Source organism: Bidens hawaiensis, unplaced genomic scaffold (assembly GCF_021521415.1).
Source record: "Bidens hawaiensis isolate Kalapana, Puna unplaced genomic scaffold, B.hawaiensis_p1.1 tig00002717_1, whole genome shotgun sequence".
NCBI classification, from domain to species: Eukaryota; Viridiplantae; Streptophyta; class Magnoliopsida; order Asterales; family Asteraceae; genus Bidens; species Bidens hawaiensis.
Window position 1 is genome coordinate 1,008,217 of NW_027491146.1, and position 18,544 is coordinate 1,026,760.

Sequence of the window (18,544 nt, forward strand, 5' to 3'; positions counted from 1 at the left end):
ATGCAGTTGCTCTAAATACCAAATTATCTTATCAATATGTCTTAATACACACGGAACGTGGCCCCAACTTGGCCCGCTCGAACATGGCCCCAGCTTGGCCCGCCGTAAAGCACGGGTACAGTTACTAGTTAAGTAAATTAAATATTGGATTGCATTATCAAAGGTCCATGAACCCCTTCCGGACTATGTAAATCCGCCCTTGGGCTTGTCCCACAATGGCTAAGGAAAGCATGCTGACATGCTGTTGCGTTTCGTAAACCAATTAATAATGTAGAGCCGGACATTAAAAGAAAATTCTTCAAAAGCGTATACTATTCCAAAATGATTTTAAAAAAGGCATTATGAATGCATGCACTCATCTTGAATTTTTTAAATTTGAAAGATTTTTGCTAACTATATCTTAGAGTATTCCCAATGGATTTCCTAAATTATGTGAGAGGTTCTCTATTTTTTAGAAATGGTTAAAAATGGTTATGAGAGGAGGAGAGAGAAAATGTTGAAGGGCACTGTTCATCTCTATAATTTTTAATGTTTTTGAAAGTGATTGTGAGTGAATGAGAGAGAAAATATAATGATAAAAGTATAAAAAAAATTATTTAATTAAAAATGAGAGAGAAAAGATGATGTTTTTAGTGTAATTATAGAGATGGAGATGGAGAATTGAATGGGAATACTCTTACATACTAGGAAAACATAAACTTATTAATAAATTATTAAATATTTGTGTCATTGGCTAATGCTATCGTTGAAACTCAAAAACATTTAAGACGATTCGTTATATGGTAGCATTCATAAATCCTCTTCATATATCATGGGTCTAATATTAGATTGATCCCTTGAGGGCATATGAGATGTTCGTATGGTTTCCAACTCTGTAGCTACTTCTTTCATTGTAGGTCTGTACTTTTCGTTCATATTCAAGCATCGCAATGCAAGGCTAGCTACTAGCAAGAGTTCATCCCTAGTGCCTTCCTTTATCACTGTTACATCAAAAATAGACATCACGCGCCCTTCTTCCATTGCTGACACAAAATATGCAACCAAACTTTTGTTTTCACCAAATCTTGTATGGGAAATTGGCATTTCTCCGGTTAGTAATTCAATCAACACAACTCCAAAACTATAAACATCACTCTTTTCAGTGAATTGACTAGACTGGAAATACTCAGGATCTAAGTAGCCAAATGTACCTTTAACTAAGGTGGTCAAGTGAGTTTGATCTATTGATACCAATCTTGAAGTTCCGAAATCAGAAACCTTGGCCCTGTATTTGTCATCTAAAAGTATGTTAGTTGTTTTGATGTCTCTATGGTATATTGGAATAGTAGTTGCTGAATGCAAGTAAGCAAGTGCTCCTGCAACCTCTGTGGCGATTTGCAATCTCATCTTCAAAGAAATTGGGAACTCGTAAGCTTTGTTGTGAAGATGATCATACAAAGTACCATTTGAAATGAATTCAGAAACAAGGAGAGGAACATCAGTCTCTAAGCAACATCCTAATAGTTTGACCACATTTCTATGACTAACTTGTGAAAGGATGACCACCTCATTGATAAACTGCTCTAATTGGTTTTCATCAACTACTTTTGATTTCTTGATTGCTACAATCCTGCCATCCATTAACATCCCTTTGTAGACAGTGCCTTGACCTCCTCGACCAAGAATTCTATTCTCATTAAAGTTGATAGTGGCCTTTTCCAACTCGCGTGATTTAAAAAGTATGGTTTTATCAACTAAAGACGGGTCGGCTTCTTCTTGTTGTTTTAAAAGTAAACCCCCATTACGTTTAAAAAATCGCTTTCTTTGCCTCCTTTCTTTTGTTTTCTTGGTCACTTTGCACAATACATAGATGGTTACTACATGAAAAAGTACGCCCATGCTTATGCTAACACCTGAATGAATTTCAATACAAAAAAGTTAGGTATAGTCACCAACTCTAATACTTAGGACGGTGACATATTGGTTGGGGCATATTCACTTGTAGATTATTTATTGTGTTAATAATAGGTTTTATAACTTGTTTCATTAAAATGAAATAAAAGTTATAACTAAAATAACATTTTAACTGTTAGAATGTTAGTCTGTTAACATTTGGTTGACAATGTGTTTGCTATACTAGTGCAGGGACTAGAACTGAACTATTCTCATAGTTAAGATAGGAGCGTTATAAGTTTCTGTTTGTTTTTGTCATTGTTGTTAAACTAAAGGGACTATATGTGTAAATATAGTAAGTCAATTTGTTAGGCAGCATAACGACTAGTTTAGGGATAAAACACCTTAATTAGGGTTTGTAGTTATATTTTGTAATTCCCAATTCTTGTAATCCTTTGCTTCAATTCAATCATTCGATTAGTTGTTCATTTAATTTCATCTTTCCGATACTAATTTCATAACAATTAGTATCAGAGCCTTGTGCTCTTAATCAGTAGTATTCGAAGGTTCAATTCCACAATCTGGTTCGTTAATGGCGTCTTCAATGTTTACGTTAGAAATGTTTAATGGTCGCAATGACTTTAGCCATTGGGGAGCCAAGATGCGAGCCTTACTAGTTCACAATGGGGTCGTCGATACTCTGCGTGGTGAAGAACATTTGGCAGAGGGTTTGAATGAAAAAGAGAAGAAGGAAATCATGGAGAAATCCCATAGCGAGATCGTTCTGAGTCTCAGGGATAGGGTTCTCCGTGAGGTTTTAAAAGAGACAACTGCAGCAGGGATCTGGACAACTGCAGCAGGCATCTACTCAAAGCTAGATAATTCAACAAATTGATTCTTGATGTAGAGAATATTGAGGTTGAATTGGAAGATGAAGGCCAGGACGGTGACATATTGGTTGGGGCATATTCACTTGTAGATTATTTATTGTGTTAATAATAGGTTTTATAACTTGTTTCATTAAAATTAAATAAAAGTTATAACTAAAATAACATTTTAACTGTTAGAATGTTAGTCTGTTAACATTTGGTTGACAATGTGTTTGCTGCACTAGTGCAGGGACTAGAACTGAACTATTCTCATAGTTAAGATAGGAGCGTTATAAGTTGCTGTTTGTTTTTGTCATTGTTGTTAAACCAAAGGGACTATGTGTAAATATAGTAAGTCAGTTTGTTAGGTAGTATAACGACTAGTTTAGGGATAAAACACCTCAATTAGGGTTCGTAGTTATATTTTGTAATTCCCAATTCTTGTAATCCTTTGCTTCAATTCAATCATTCGATTAGTTGTTCATTTAATTTCATCTTTCCGATACTAATTTCATAACAATTGGTATCAGAGCCTTGTGCTCTTGATCAGTAGTATTTGAAGGTTCAATTCCACAATCCGGTTCGTTAATGGCGTCTTCAATGTTTATGTTAGAAATGTTTAATGGTCGCAATGACTTTAGCCATTGGGGAGTCAAGATGCGAGCCTTACTAGTTCACAATGGGGTCGTCGATACTCTGCGTGGTGAAGAACATTTGACAGAGGGTTTGAATGAAAAAGAGAAGAATAGAAATCATGGAGAAATCCCATAGCGAGATCGTTCTGAGTCTCAGGGATAGGGTTCTCTGTGAGGTATCAAAAGAGACAACTGCAGCAGGGATCTAGACAACTGCAGCAGGCATCTACTCAAAGCTAGATAATTCAACAAATTGATTCTTGATGTAGAGAATATTGAGGTTGAATTGGAAGATGAAGGTCAGGAAATTATTTTTATCACTTATTTACCAAGTTCTTATGAATGCTTCGTTGATACTCTCGTGTATGGGAGAGAAACATTATCAGTGGAGGATGTTTTGGCAGCCCTTAATTCAAAGGAGTTGAAGAAAATGTATGATATTCAAGAAGAATCTGGTGATGGGTTGTATGTGAGAGGGAGACTTGAACAAAAGGGGCCTAGTTCTAACTTTAAAAGTGTAAGATCCATGTCTAAAGGGAAGAGAAGGTGTTGTATCTATAATTCAGATAAACACTTGACGAAGGAATGTCCAGAAAGAAACAAGAAGAAGAAAATCATATGCTAATAGATTTAAGAATCAGGTAACTAACTCAACTGATGGATATTTGGATGGATATGACTTTGTTGATGTATGTGTTGTATCAAGTCATAGTTCAAAAGACGGTTGGATAATGGATTCTGGTTGTTTCTTTCATATGACTCCCAATAAAGATTTCTTTTAAATCTTGAAATATGAAGATCTTGGTGTGGTGAAGCTTGGTAATGACAGGTCATGTACCATTAAAAGACATGGTGTAGTAGCCTTGAAATTGGATTGTGGGACTGAGGTGAAGTTATCCAATGTCAGGTATACTCTTGATTTAACCAAGAATCTTATTTCTTTAGGAACTTTTAAAAGTAGTGGTTATGCAATTAGTCTAAAGAATGGTAAGGCTAGACTTGTAAAGGGATCAATGGTAGTGTTATCATGGACTAGAACTGAACTATTTTCATAGTTCAGACAGGAGCGTTATAAGTTTTCATTCATTCTTATCATTGTTGTTAAACTAAAGGGACTATATATGTAAATATAGTAAGTCAGGTTGTTAGGGACCTCAACTACTAGATTTGGGATAACAAGCACCTCAATTAAGGTTTGTAGTTGTTATGTAATTCCCAATTCTTGCAATCCTTTGATTCAATTCAATGACTCAATTAATTCTTCGTTTAATTTCGTATTCAATTTCATCTTTCCGATACTAATATCATAACAACTGGTGTTAGAGCATTGTTAGATGTGATACTGTGATAAGATCAGTTTCTATTGTTAAGGGTAGAATAGTCAATAATGCATTGTTATGTCACAAGAGGCTTGGTCATATGAGTGAGTTACGATTATTGGAGTTAAAGAAGCAAGAAATGATTAAATATTTGCCTGGTTGTGAAATAGAGTCTTGTGAGAATCGTATTCTTGGAAAGGCTAAGAGGGTGAAATTCTCAAAGGGTGTCCATACGCCTAAGGGTACTTTAGACTATGCACATGCAGATTATTGGCGACCTACTAAGCACAAGTTACTAGATGGAGGTTCCTACTTTCTATCCATCATAGATGACTTCTGAAGAAGAGTGTGTGTAACATCTCGAAAATTTTGGTCTATTCTTGACAATAAATGAAAGGTAAATGGCCAAAAATATTCCCAAAATAAGTAATGGAGAATATGAAATAAGAAAATGAAAGCACCCCACATTGAAGAATTAAGAAAATGGAGTTATCCAACTTGGGTATAAAAAGAAAAGAGAACTTGTCCCACATCTATCTATTCTAATAAAAGAAAATAAATGTGAATATATGTCACTTGGAGATTCATTCATAGCGTAATCTTCCCGCTCAAAAGTATTTTCTATTTTTATTAAGATATTATTTATGTAAATGTAATCAAAACATATCAATCCATACTTTAATCAAATAACTAATTACCTAAATTATATGGATTAAAAATATACGGGTATTTATTCGGGGTGTTCAAAGTCTGATATCCGGAGTTTTGGATATCCGAACATTTCGGATAGTGGATTTCACTATCCATGTCCGTATCCGAAATTTTGGATATCCGTTCGATAGTGAGTGGATATCCAAACTTTGAAACCCTAAATAAGATTGAACTAAATTTAGCCCCAATCAAGTAGTGAAATACAAAAAAGAAGGGTCCAAGAGGAAGATAGATATGGGAGGAGGGTTTCAGAGATGGAGGAGGGTTTCAGAGATGGGGGGGGTGGGGAATGTGATTGCAATGGTGCTGACCGGTGAAGTTACAACAGTGGTTGATAATGGAGTTTGGATGGTGAAGGTGTTGGAGACGAGATGGAGTTTGGTAGTATTTAAAAATGGTTTTAGGTTTTACTTTATATTCCAAACTCCAAATTCACTAGCGAACACTTGAAGGTTTAATAAATTCATTAATATGTAATATTTATTAATTTTAAAAATAGAACATTGGATATTTCGGATATCCGAAATATTCAAAAATTTTAAAAACTACTATTCGAATCCGAAAATTCGGATATCCAAGATTCGGATATCCGAAATTTCAGATATTCGAATTTTCTGATAGTTCGGATTCGGAATTTCGGATAATTCAGATACGGATTCGGATTCGGGTTTTTTTGAACACCCCTAGTATTTATGCCAACAAAATCAAAATATTTATATCTTTAATGAGATCATATATACTTTTTTTATGTCATTCATATTGAAACATATTATATTCATCATTTGTTAGAATTCGTTATTCCATTAAAAAAAATATAATTACAACTTATAAAATCACTAGAAAATATTCCACTAGAACTCGTGTGATTGCGTGAGAATACACCACGAATCGTATGAATATTCCAATAGAAAATGTAATTTGAACTTATAAATCATTTAATTTGATAAAATATAACTTTTTTAAAATAAATTAAACATTTAATTTTTATAGTTTAATTATATTTATTTTAAGCATCATGTGAATCACACGGATTCTAAAGCTACTTGATATAATATAAAACTTGTGACCTCTTTATAAGGAGATGAGTTCACAAGATAATATTCTTGTATGACAAGACACTTAGTGGTCTTAGCAAGGGTGCGAAGTACCCGACGTGCACGCGCACAGGCTAGGCGATTGACGCAATGTTGCGCTTTGATTGTGCACTTTGTACATCGCACACTCGCATCACCGCGAACAACTTGAGAGACGCCTTAGTATTTTTGGAAAGTAGACGGACCAAAAGTGAAAATTTAAGTGTTGGAACCCATCACGCTACGCGAAGGGCAAAAGACAAGCTCATCATGATACGCGATGAAGCTTTATAAAACCCGATATTTGGGCAGTGTCGCGTTACACGACAACCAAACTCTTTGGGCCATTGCGATACGCGATGACGCTGTTAAGTAACCAGAGACACGTGGCATTACCTGTATACGCTGAGTCATCGAGCTACGCGATGGCCACCTTAATAGGCCATGGTGATACACGATGGGCTGAAAATTTGACCTATAAAAGAGGGTGCAAGACTCCCCACTCATTCACACCAAAAAAACTTCATTACACACACACAACTCCGAGAAGCGTGTTGCGAGTCTAGAGCCCCGAAGTTCCGACGATTAAAGCCCCAATGCGCAACATATAGTAGAATTACTGCTCGTCCAAGCTTAGACGCTTAACTCAAATACCCGTGTAAGGTAGGGTTCCTCTTAAGTTATGATTATTTTATTATATGGCTTAGACCCTAGTCGGAGGTATAGCCCAAAGCCATCAAATTTAAGTTTGCATAAGCTTTACATATACAAAGGTTGTAGTCAAAATATTATTTCTTCATAATTAACAAACATGAGCTTTATACATACAAAGGGTATAGTCAAATAATATTTCTTTATAACTAAGAAACATAAGATTTTACATACAAGGATTTATAGTCCAATTGATGTTTCTTCTTGAAGATGAAACCTAACATAAATGTTTTTTCATGAAGAAGAAACGTAGCACATCATTGGTAAATAAAAAGAAAGGCTATAGGTCTAAATATTTTATTCAAACAAATGATCTATCAAGATTTATAGCTATTAAAACCTGACTAAAACTATCCGGATTTATATAAGCCTATTTTATTATAGGTTAAGCATCATTTATTTACCAAGGTTTTCAAACGATATCGACACGTCATTCAGAACAAACAATCACAGGTGAATACGTTAAACCTTTACAAGCAGTAAAAAGATTTATAATCAATATGATAAACAAATTGTTTTATCTTAAAGAATCATTCAAATGTTTATAAGAGTGACCTCTAAAATACAAGATATAAAATAAAAGCAATTCATACCAATTACACATGTGTCTGGATCTAAACATAACTGAACAAGAAGTCATAACTAGTTCTCAAAAGGGCTACATGCATCAGAGAACGTTTGAATTGTGTGTGTATACCAAGTGGTACAAATCCCGGGATGGAAAGATATTCCCGCTGAATTTGTTCAAAAAAATTATCATGTCAATTAAAATTATGAAATGTTTTTAGTCAATGATTCACTAGTATATCGCGACATAGTTTCCCCAAACATTTCAGGGAATCAAGTTTAGCATGTGTAGTTAGGAATTAGAGTCACTTATGGAGTTAGATGCTCGCTATATGAAGATGACTCAGTTTTTAGTTATTAAAATATTATAAACAGATTAAACAGGAATTGTAAATCAATCACTCAGGTATTTATTTCTGAGAAGTTTTTGAAGTAAATAATTATTTTATTATAAACGAAGTTTTCCGTGAAAACAACCCGTAACTATAATATATTTACAAAACAGGTACCAACTATTGGCCATACTTTTAGGCCCTAAGTCGTGGTGTGACATGTGTATACGTTTTGTTACATAAGTCAGATGCATTTAAAATGTTTAAGGAATGGACAATTTTGGTTGAAAACCAAACTTAGAAGAAAATTAAGAAATTAAGAACAGACAATGGCTTAGAGTTTTGTAGCACTGAGTGTAATGACTACTACAAATCTAAGGGAATAGCTAGGCACATATCCATTCCTGGTACTCCCCAACATAATGGCCTAGTTGAAAGAATAAATAGGACTCTCTTAGAGAATGTGAGATGTATGTTGATTGTTGTTGGTACGCCAAGAGGTTTTTGGCTAAAGCTGTCAAAACAACAGCATATCTTGTGAATAGATCAACTTTTACTGCAATAGAGATGATGGTTCATATGGAGAAATGGTAAGGTGAGAAGACCAATTATGAACACTTAAGAGCTTTTGGTTATTTGATTTATTCACATATTAGCCATGGTAAACTAGAACCTGGAACTCAAAGTGTATAATGCTTGGCTATATAGATAGAGTAAAAGGGTAAAAGTTATGGAGACTTGATGATGAAAGTCCTAAAGTAATTGTGAGCAGAAATGTTTTGTTCAAGGAAATGTTATGTACAAGTAGGTTTTAAGTGGTTCAAGTGGTGACCAGAGTTTTGATTAGGTTGTTCAACTTGAGGTGGAGCCAATTGCTAGTACTTATGAACATGGAAGCACAAGTAAGCCTACTGATGAATTTGAGGGTAATTCTAGAAATAATCTAAATGATTATTGGTTAACCAAAGGTAGAACTAGAAGACAGATTCAGACTCCCTTCAGGTATAAAGATGGGAATGATATTTCTGCATTTGTGTTAAGTGTAGAAGAAGAATGCATGTACGAAACATTGTCTTATACTGAGGCAATTCTTTCACTATATAAACACAAATGAATTCAAGCAATGCAAGAAGAGACGAATTCTTTGTATAAGAATGATACTTGGAGGTTAGTAGATAAACCAAAAGATCACAAGTTAGTTTCTTGCAAGTGGATTTATAGGATTAAAGAAGGTGTTGCAGGGAACCATGTCTAAAGCTAGATTGGTGACAAAGGGGTTTACCCAAAAGGCAAGGGTTGAAACATTCCTCTATAAGAGTCATACTTGCTTTGACTGGATATGGAATTAGAACAATTAGATGTTAAAACAACTTTCTTACATGGTAGTATGGATGAAAAGATATACATGGCTCAACCACAAGGTTTTGAGGTTGAGGGGCAAAATGGGGAAGTCTGTCATTTACTGAAATCATTGTATGGGTTGAAGCAGTCTCCAAGATAATGTTATCTCAGGTTTGATGATTACATTGTGTTATCTTACTCAACATTGTGTTATATTTTGCTCGGATTGTGTTATATTTTGCGATCTATTGTCTTTTTTTATTTATCATTATTGGATTTTGTTTATTTTCGTCACTGTATCTTTTTTCTCGTCATTTTAAGCGAGAATGACGTGGTAAACATTTAGTTTTTTTTGTAATTTTTTAGTTATATTTTGAGTTATGATTTTTTTAATTTTAAGGGTTTTTCTTAAATACAAATCCTTCTTACACTTTTTATTTTTGTCTATTTTAACTTTTTTTTTCATTTAATACAATACTAAAGAAAATAACTACACCAACATGATCATCGCAGGACTAACGAATTAATAATAAAATAATGAATGCTGCATTAAAGGAATTAAAAGCATCCACACCCATAAACCAATTCAAACCTTCACCTCATCACCACATCATATTCTAAACTTTTCAAAAAAAAACCCACTTTTTCTCCATTCATAAACCAATCTAAACTCCATTAAAATATAATAAATATGTGTGTGTATATATATATATATATATATATATATATATATATATAGGATTAGTATCATTTGAGAACTCCTAAATTATTTAAAAACTTTAAGGAACTCTTAATAACTTACGTTTTTTATAAAAAATTTTGTATGTTAATGTTATTTAAGTGTAGTTTTATCACTTTTGACTTCTATATTTACGATTACAATTATGAAAATTAGTTTTTTTTACACATATCTATGTTTTTTTACACATATGTAAATTTTTATCACTTAAATTTTACACATGTGTAACTTGTGATTTATATATGTAATTAAATTTTTTTTTATAAATATGATAATACAAGTCTCAAATAATGTTAATATATAAAAAAAGTTCAAAAAATATTTGGTTTTTAAGAGTTCCTAAAAGTTCTTAACTTTTTGTGAGTTCTCAAATGAAACTAACCCTATATATATATATATATATATATGATTTGTGTGTAGTGGTTGTGGTGGGGCCACTACAAACCCACCTCTGAAACGTTTGAGAATACAAAAAAAAACCTCCACAAACACACCGGTGGAGATGCTCTAAGGAAGTAATGGATGGACTTCGAACGTGGCAATTTGACTAAATACACGTTACTTCTTTTGACTGGTTTTCATGGGTTGGGGTTGTTAAACGTGTCCAACACCAAACTCAGGTTGAAGACTTCTAGAATCTTGAAGAATATTTAGTATAATAATAATTAGTTTATTATTATAGATAAGTTAGTCTTATCTTTAATCCTAACTGTATTTGGTTTCAAATTATGTATTTGAGAAAGGTTAGGATTAGGAACCGTGGGTTTATATAAACCTAAGTTCAATGTGTTAGGTATTATTAAGTTTTTCTCATTTGTCGTTTTCTTAATAAAAGAGTCGTAGAAAGTTCTACAAATCTTGTGTTCGTGTTCTTGATTCACTCGCCTAAAATTTAACAGGGTTGGATTGGATTAAATAACTTATTAACTTTTGCTGAAAGTGCGTCCAGCTTTTTAATAAAAAGGTTGTAAGCCTCATTTAATTCAAGATCAGTTCATGAAAACGTGGTTGGGTTTTAGTATTGGGGATTCTTCGAATGGTCGAAGATTGTGTATGAAAATTCAAACTGGAAGTTGCCGCATGCACTTCAATCACTAAAAGTTGCTTCTAGCCTCTAGGTGGGATTAGGCACAAAGCGGCCTAAAAGGATTTTAGTTCATTTCTTATTCAAAAAATATAAAAAGCGGCTCCGACCAGATTTTAAAAACAAGGCGCTCGCTGGATTAAACAGGCGTCTGCCTGGTTTGTTTTTTATTTAAATATTAGTTTCAAAACAAGACGTCTACCGGATAGATTAAACTTCCCGTTCTCTATAAGCCCAGTCTCTCTAAACCAGTTGTGTCTAAGCCCATTGGCCGTTTATATGGTTAGATTCGAAATAAAAAATAAATTAAAATCTTGGTGGCCCATCAGGAAATAAGAAATCCAGTCGGTCCAAAGGTTTTTTTTTTTTTTTTTTAATATCAAGTCAACCCGACTGGATTGTTGATTTAAAATCCAGTGGGATTATGATTTTTAAAATGTGGGCTGCCAAGCTTTCTTATGGACATTTTGAAAGAGGGCAGATTTCAAGAGTGACATTTTGGTCATGTTCCCTAAATATAAATAGAGTTAATAATGTATTACCTAGAACAACCCCTAGGGATATTGATTTTCTTTCAGCATAGCTGGGAAAATGAATACAAGTGAAGTTCTTTCTGGTAATTAACCCGTCAACGCCATATATTGGTTCATATCTGCCGTAACCTCCACTATCCGTGCAGCTTTGCGACTCTTCCGTGTCTGAAGGCATGTTAAAAGAAGAAAGTCTAATGTTAAACACAAGAAAAATAAACAAATAGCTACGTACTAACTGTTGTATGACTTACCCTGGCATCCATCTCTTAAGTACGGATTTCCTTCCATTTCCCTGTATTGACTGTAGATGCATTTCCAAGATTCCACTGAAATACCGTCATCCAGATCCACTTCGACTTTAGACTCCGCAAAAATACAGCAACTTGCTTGATCTTCATCTGATAGGGTCCACATTAGTGATAGTGGAAGATAAGAGCCATCGGGTTGGCGAGAATTCCTTCTTTCAAGGTATAAATTCTTATTCACTAATAAGGCAGACCGGCAAGTTCGATCTCCACCAACCCTCTCCAAGCCCGTAAGATTTATGTTGTACGACTTTAGATGATGAGGAATTGTTGTTTGGCAGCAAGTGATGCCAAGGCAGTCGTTCTCATCGGTATAACTGTCATTGCGACATGTGGTGGAGCACCCGGCGAGCAAAGTTCCATGATCCGTCATGACAGCATTACCACACCCCTCAAAAACAAATATATTTTGTGATTTGGAAAACATGAAAGGGCTTGTACCAAGATCGACACTGTTAGTCTGATTGCAATCGGATGTAATTGGCATATTTATGGTAATGGTTTGATTTTCTAAGTCGACACCCAAGACTTGGAGATGGTTAAGTGCAGAGAGATACGGCGTGGAGGAGTTACAATCGACAGTGTACCATTTATTGATTGAACATTTTGCTCAGATTCCAAAAGGGTATGGAATCCTGACGGTTCCACACATATCTTTGCAGCTGTCCTTGGCGTATCGCGGAGCCTTAGTTGATGCTTTTATTGCTGTTAAAGAAAGCAAAATAAGTAAAACGTAAACTTGACATGCCTTCGTCATTTTTGTTAAGGACAAAGTGAGGTGTTTATGCTTTTAATGGTTGGTGTCACTGGAGGAATGAAGAATCTATTAAGTTCTTAAAGGAATTTGGAGTAGAATGTTGTAGTGGTTTTATAGTTTAAAATTACGATCGTTACCAACTGTTGCTCCTATTTGAGGAAGAAGCCTATAACAGCTCAGGGCCGGCCTTAAGGGTTTATAAAATGGTATTAAGTATTTACGCATGACATGCAAGGAATTCTATATTGTAACTTATGTTTCAAAAAATAAACAAAGTCCAAATCTTGCAAGTGGGATGGAGAGACTTTGTAGACACATTTTTTACTATCATTTTTTTTTTCTAGTTTATAAATCACTTTCTTGACTGTGAATGTGTTATTATTATTATTATCGAAGATCGAGTTATGTTATAATAGTATTGATTTTGTAAAAAGGATAAAAAATATTTTTGTCCATTTATTTTCGACATGGATGGTTGAGATTAGTTTAGATGAAATATTAAGTGAAAAATAAGAGCAATGGCATAAAGGGTATAATACATTTGTTGATTTTCCCTATTCAAATGAAAACACATGTCAATTTCCACATCATCTTAAATCGTCCATAATTTTTTTATACAACAAAAAAAAAATCATCATTTTTTATTTTTAATATGAGTACCATATTGTTATATAAAAAAAAAATTAATGAGTTTTTTTATACATTGTATTATAGGTTTGATTGTTGTGTCTTTTCATTCTTATGACACTATATAGTATGCATACAATGACACTATATAGTATGCATACAAGATGTATTGGGGCCAATTCTTTTCTTTTTTCTTTACAGTATTCTCTTTTATGATAAGAAAGCACTTTTCTTCATTGTGTTTTACAAAATTCGTGAAAAACACAATTGTGTTTTAACATAATGCTATATCATATGGTCCGTTATGTTTTTTCTTTATTGTGTTTTACAAATACAAATTGTATTATATAATTATGTTAATACCAAATCGTGTCATATAAATTGTTTTTTAATATTGTGTTTCCCATGCGAATTTGAATCACAACACATTATTCAACGCGGAATTAGGAAGGGTGATGTGGTATAACAGTCTATAGTGTTTTTTCTTTGTTTTGTTTTATAAATTGTGTGTTACAAATTGTGTTTTAATATAGTTTTTTTTATTGTGTTTTTTTATTATAGTTTTTCATTGTGTTTTTCCTTTGGCATTTTTATTGTGTTTTTTCTCTAGTTTCTATCTCAATTAATACTCTAACAGTACTATAGTGGTTTTTCCTTTAACGGTTGTTTGTCCGATCTGTGATTTAACCGAAGAATCGGCAGAGCACATTATGGTTTCATGTCCCTTCGCCCAAGCAACATGGCAAGTGATATCCCAATGGTGTAAAGTCCCGTCTTTTTTTGCTTTCCGTACTCGTATTAATTTGGAGATGTATAAATATACTCGATTCCAAAAGCGGAAGGCTAAAGCTTTCCAAGCTATTTACCTTACGACAATTTGGTGTCTTTGGAAGACCTGAAACGACGTGATTTTTAATGGGAAATCGGCTAAATTAGGTGTTGTAGTAGGAAATATAAAAGCTTTGGGCTTTTTATGGGTGCAGAATAGATCGAACATGGCGGATATCACGTGGGAGAATTGGAGGTCTTTTAACTTGTAAGGAGGTGTTGTTGGGGTGTTTATTTTTGTTTCTTAGATTGTTTTTCTCTTTCGAGAGGTAGAGTGTACTTGGCCCGGTTAGTTTCTTGCTATACCGTTCTGGTCGTTTAATAAACTTTTCTTTGTTTGTCGTTCAAAAAAAAAAAGTTCTAATCCTAAAAACCATGTTTCAGCTCCCAAATTTCCGGCCACTGCTACCACATCAACACAGACCAGCCATGAAAATCCGATTAAATAAATTGTGTTTTACAAATTCCGTTTTACCCATCTCCATCGGTGTCACCCACCATTAATTTATATCCTAACTCTCAGTTTTGCATTTCGTACTATAGGTTCCTCAAATTCAACCTCAAACACTGCGTTGTTCTTTAATTCAAATCTTGTGACAGCATATGCATTTATGTCATAAGTTGCAACAGTACATTAAACTTTTCCAAAAACCGGCGTTGTTATCAGAACTCGGACGTTCTTCGCCGTCTACATCTGTCGGTCGTTGGGAAATCCGGCATGCATAATATTGGCGATGACTGTTTACGAGAGCGCCAATTAGTTTGCATGTAACGGAATGTCCGATGTGTATTTTCGTGAACTGACCGGAGAAAACGAACGTCGCCATGACCAGCGGATGCTGAGTTCGAACGGTAGTTGACGATTCACTTGAGCTTCACGCCATGGAGTTCAAAGACATCGATGAAGCGGCGTTGATGGCTACTTTCCTCCGGTGAGTCATTGCAGGACTAGGAGGATGGGGTGCAGGGGTGGCTCGTGGGACAGCGAAAACAAGCTAGGGCTTTAGGCCCACACTTAATTAATGCTCCTAATTCTAAAAAAACATTATATATAGATATATTATAATGGGTAAAGTAAACTTAAAAAGTAATGTACTGGTCATGTGGTAGGCTTGGTTGTTACTAAAGTCTAGGTTATGAGTTCAAAACTGTTAATAAACAATTTTTTTTTCTTAACAATTGTCATAAAAAGGCCACGAAATCTTGTTTAGATTTAGCCCTCCACATTCGTTGAGCCGGTCCTGGTGGGGTGGTGATAGTGATTGTGGGGGTTGGGAGATGGTGAGGGTGATAAGGTAATGTGGGGTTTTTTTAAAGATTTAGGATTTAATTACTTTAATTTGTTATTCCTTTCTATCCTTTCTAGTAACTTCTTGTTTGAACCATTGTTGTTATTATTATTGTGGTGATTATTATTTGAAAATTTTCTAAAATAGATTATGTTTGATTTATATATTATTATTATGGTTATTAATATCTCTAAAATAATTAGTCACTTTCAAATTAATGAACCATAACCATAACATATTGGGTCTGATTGATATACGGTTATGGAATGAACAAGTGAATGAAATGCACGTAGGAATAGAATGGACAAAAGAATGGAATAGATCGTTACCATTTCATTATATTATTTGATTACCATGTAGGAAACTAGGAATGAATGAATAATATTAATTTATGTTGTTATGTAGGCAGGAAAAAGCGAAAGAGTAAAATAAAATTGAGGGTGAATGGTGGTAGTGGTGGTGAGAGGTGGCGGGCAGTGGGTGAGGATGACGAGAGGTGGGTGGTGGTGGCGAGAGGTGGGAGGCGGCCAGTGATGATGGTTGGTGGTTGCAGGTGGTGTGGCAAGTACCGGTGGTAGTGATTGGCGGTAATGTCAACGGCGCGGGGGTGTAATGGGGGTGGGCGTTAGCGTTGGTGGCGGAAGGTGGTGGGTGGGGTTGGTGGTTGTGGATGGTGATGGTGGTGGGTGGCGGTGACTATGGTGGTGGTGGTCAGTGGCGGAGACGGTGGGGGTGGGTGGAGGTGGTGGCGACAATGACGGTGGTGGTGGTGATGGTGGCAATGATAATTGGTGGTGGTGGAGATTATGTATGGTTAAAGAAGGATGGAATGAAAAAAAAAACAAGGGGATGGATAAAATGAATTTAGGGTCTTTTAGAGGAAATGTAATGAATAAGGTAATATGTGATTCCATTTCCTTAACCAACCAAATATTCGTTTTTATCCTTCGTATGGCCCATCCTGTAACATCCGTTATTTTTCCATTTCAATTAACCGACTCGTATTATAATTCGGGTCTTGTTGGTATTGTTACAATTCATTACAAATTGTTAAAACACCTAAAATATCAAGTTCTAACACGAAATGACCAGATATCAAACTACAGGGGCCATTTATGTAAAAGTTAAAGTTTAGGTGAACCATCCTCTTCACGCGGCTCGGCAGGGGAGGAGTGTTCCTATGCGACGCGCGACCTAGTGGTCAGTAGCTACAGCTGGTTCAACTCATTTAACTCGTTTTTCATTCGTTTTGACTCGTTTAACTACCCAAATTCTATCCAAATTAAGTGTAATTCAAACTAGAATGGTTCTAGAACATTCCCCATTAATTCCTATCATAAACCTACAAATTTAATCACCAAATACAAGATAAATTATCAAATTTTAATGTTGATCATAACCAATTTGAGTTCAAACGAATTATCATAAAATTGATGATAAACATTGGTTGTAAATCTGATTTCTATATAAACTAAGGTTTGTTTTCATTATTCTCTGCTACGCAAACATTCACTCTCAATATCTTTCATGAATTCAAGTATTATCAAGTGTGTTCTTCGTCGGTTGACTTTCAAAGTCAACGTTCTTCATCTTCTCGATTTTTTCTAGTTTAATCCAAATTCTGAGTAAGTTTGTACATCAAAGTTGTTCTAATTCATCATAGGATCAAAGAGGGATTACCATGTCCAATTTAATGAAATTCGTTTTAGGGTTTTTGTTAGGGTAAAATTGGAGATTTTGCAATTAACGAATCTTCTATTAAAAATTAGCTTTCGATCTAAAAGATTATTATGTTTATTTTCGAGTTTACATGTGACGGACTAGAACCCAAACCCGTTTTCATTGTTTGGATTCTGAGCTCCCTTAAAACTTGTTTTCAACATAACTTATAAACTGTAATTGATTTTAATACGATTCCAGTTGGATTCTTCTCGATTTTAATGCTATTTTCATATATTAAATTTATTCTAAAAATAAAACAAGCGGCTCCGGCCAAATTCTAAAAGGGTCCTACTGGGGACACCCTAGCCACCCCTCTATACACGACGTATAGTGCTATACGCCGCATATAGAGGTACAATTTTGTCTTATATGATATACCATATACGCCACATATAGCACGATACGCGATGTATAGAGTGCAGCCAAACCTAGGATTGGAAAAAGCATTCATAGGTTGTCGAGTCGTACCTTATACGCCTCGTATAGCACTACACGAGGCGCATTATGCCTATTTTAGTAATTGAGCCCGGCTCTCCCTTTTCTCCCTCCCTTCTCTATATTATTATATATACATACATATCTTACACTAAATATCAACATACACACACATACTTTATAACATACACACACACACATTTATAACATACACTCGAGAAACGAGAAACAAAAAAAATGTCGCGGTTCAACCATTTATTTCTAGACTCGAACGAGGAGGAGTCGGGTTACGCGCTTAATGATCAGCCTAGCACGCCGTGGTTACCGGATTTGAACCAGGTTTCGTTTTATATTTATTTCGTATGAAGTCGTTAGTTATTTTTTTAACTAAGAAATGTTACATTACGTTTTGTTAGGAGTATGTCGGTTATGATATTTAGTCTGAATAGTCTTACTGTCAACCTAGCTCGCCGGGATTACCAAATTTGAACCAGTTTTCGTTATATATATATATTTATTTACTATAAAGTCATTAGTTTGAATTTTAACCAATATATGCTACCATTACTACTATAATTATAATTATTGTTATTATTATCATTATTATTTTTATTATTATTATTAATATTATATTATTATTATTATTGTTAATATATTATTATTATTGTTAACATATTATTATTATTAAAGTGTTGTTGTTATTATATTATTATTATTATTATTATTAATACTACTAATATTAATATATTACTATTGTTTGATTTTTAACTAATACCTATTAGAAGTATTTCGCTT

At 34.3% G+C, this 18,544-nt stretch overlaps 1 pseudogene; it reads right to left on the reverse strand.

The window, feature by feature from the left end:
* Positions 1-762: 762 nt before the first annotated feature.
* LOC143620816 (wall-associated receptor kinase-like 2 pseudogene) lies at positions 763-12,848 on the reverse strand (annotated as a pseudogene).
* Between the last annotated feature and the right edge of the window lie 5,696 nt (positions 12,849-18,544).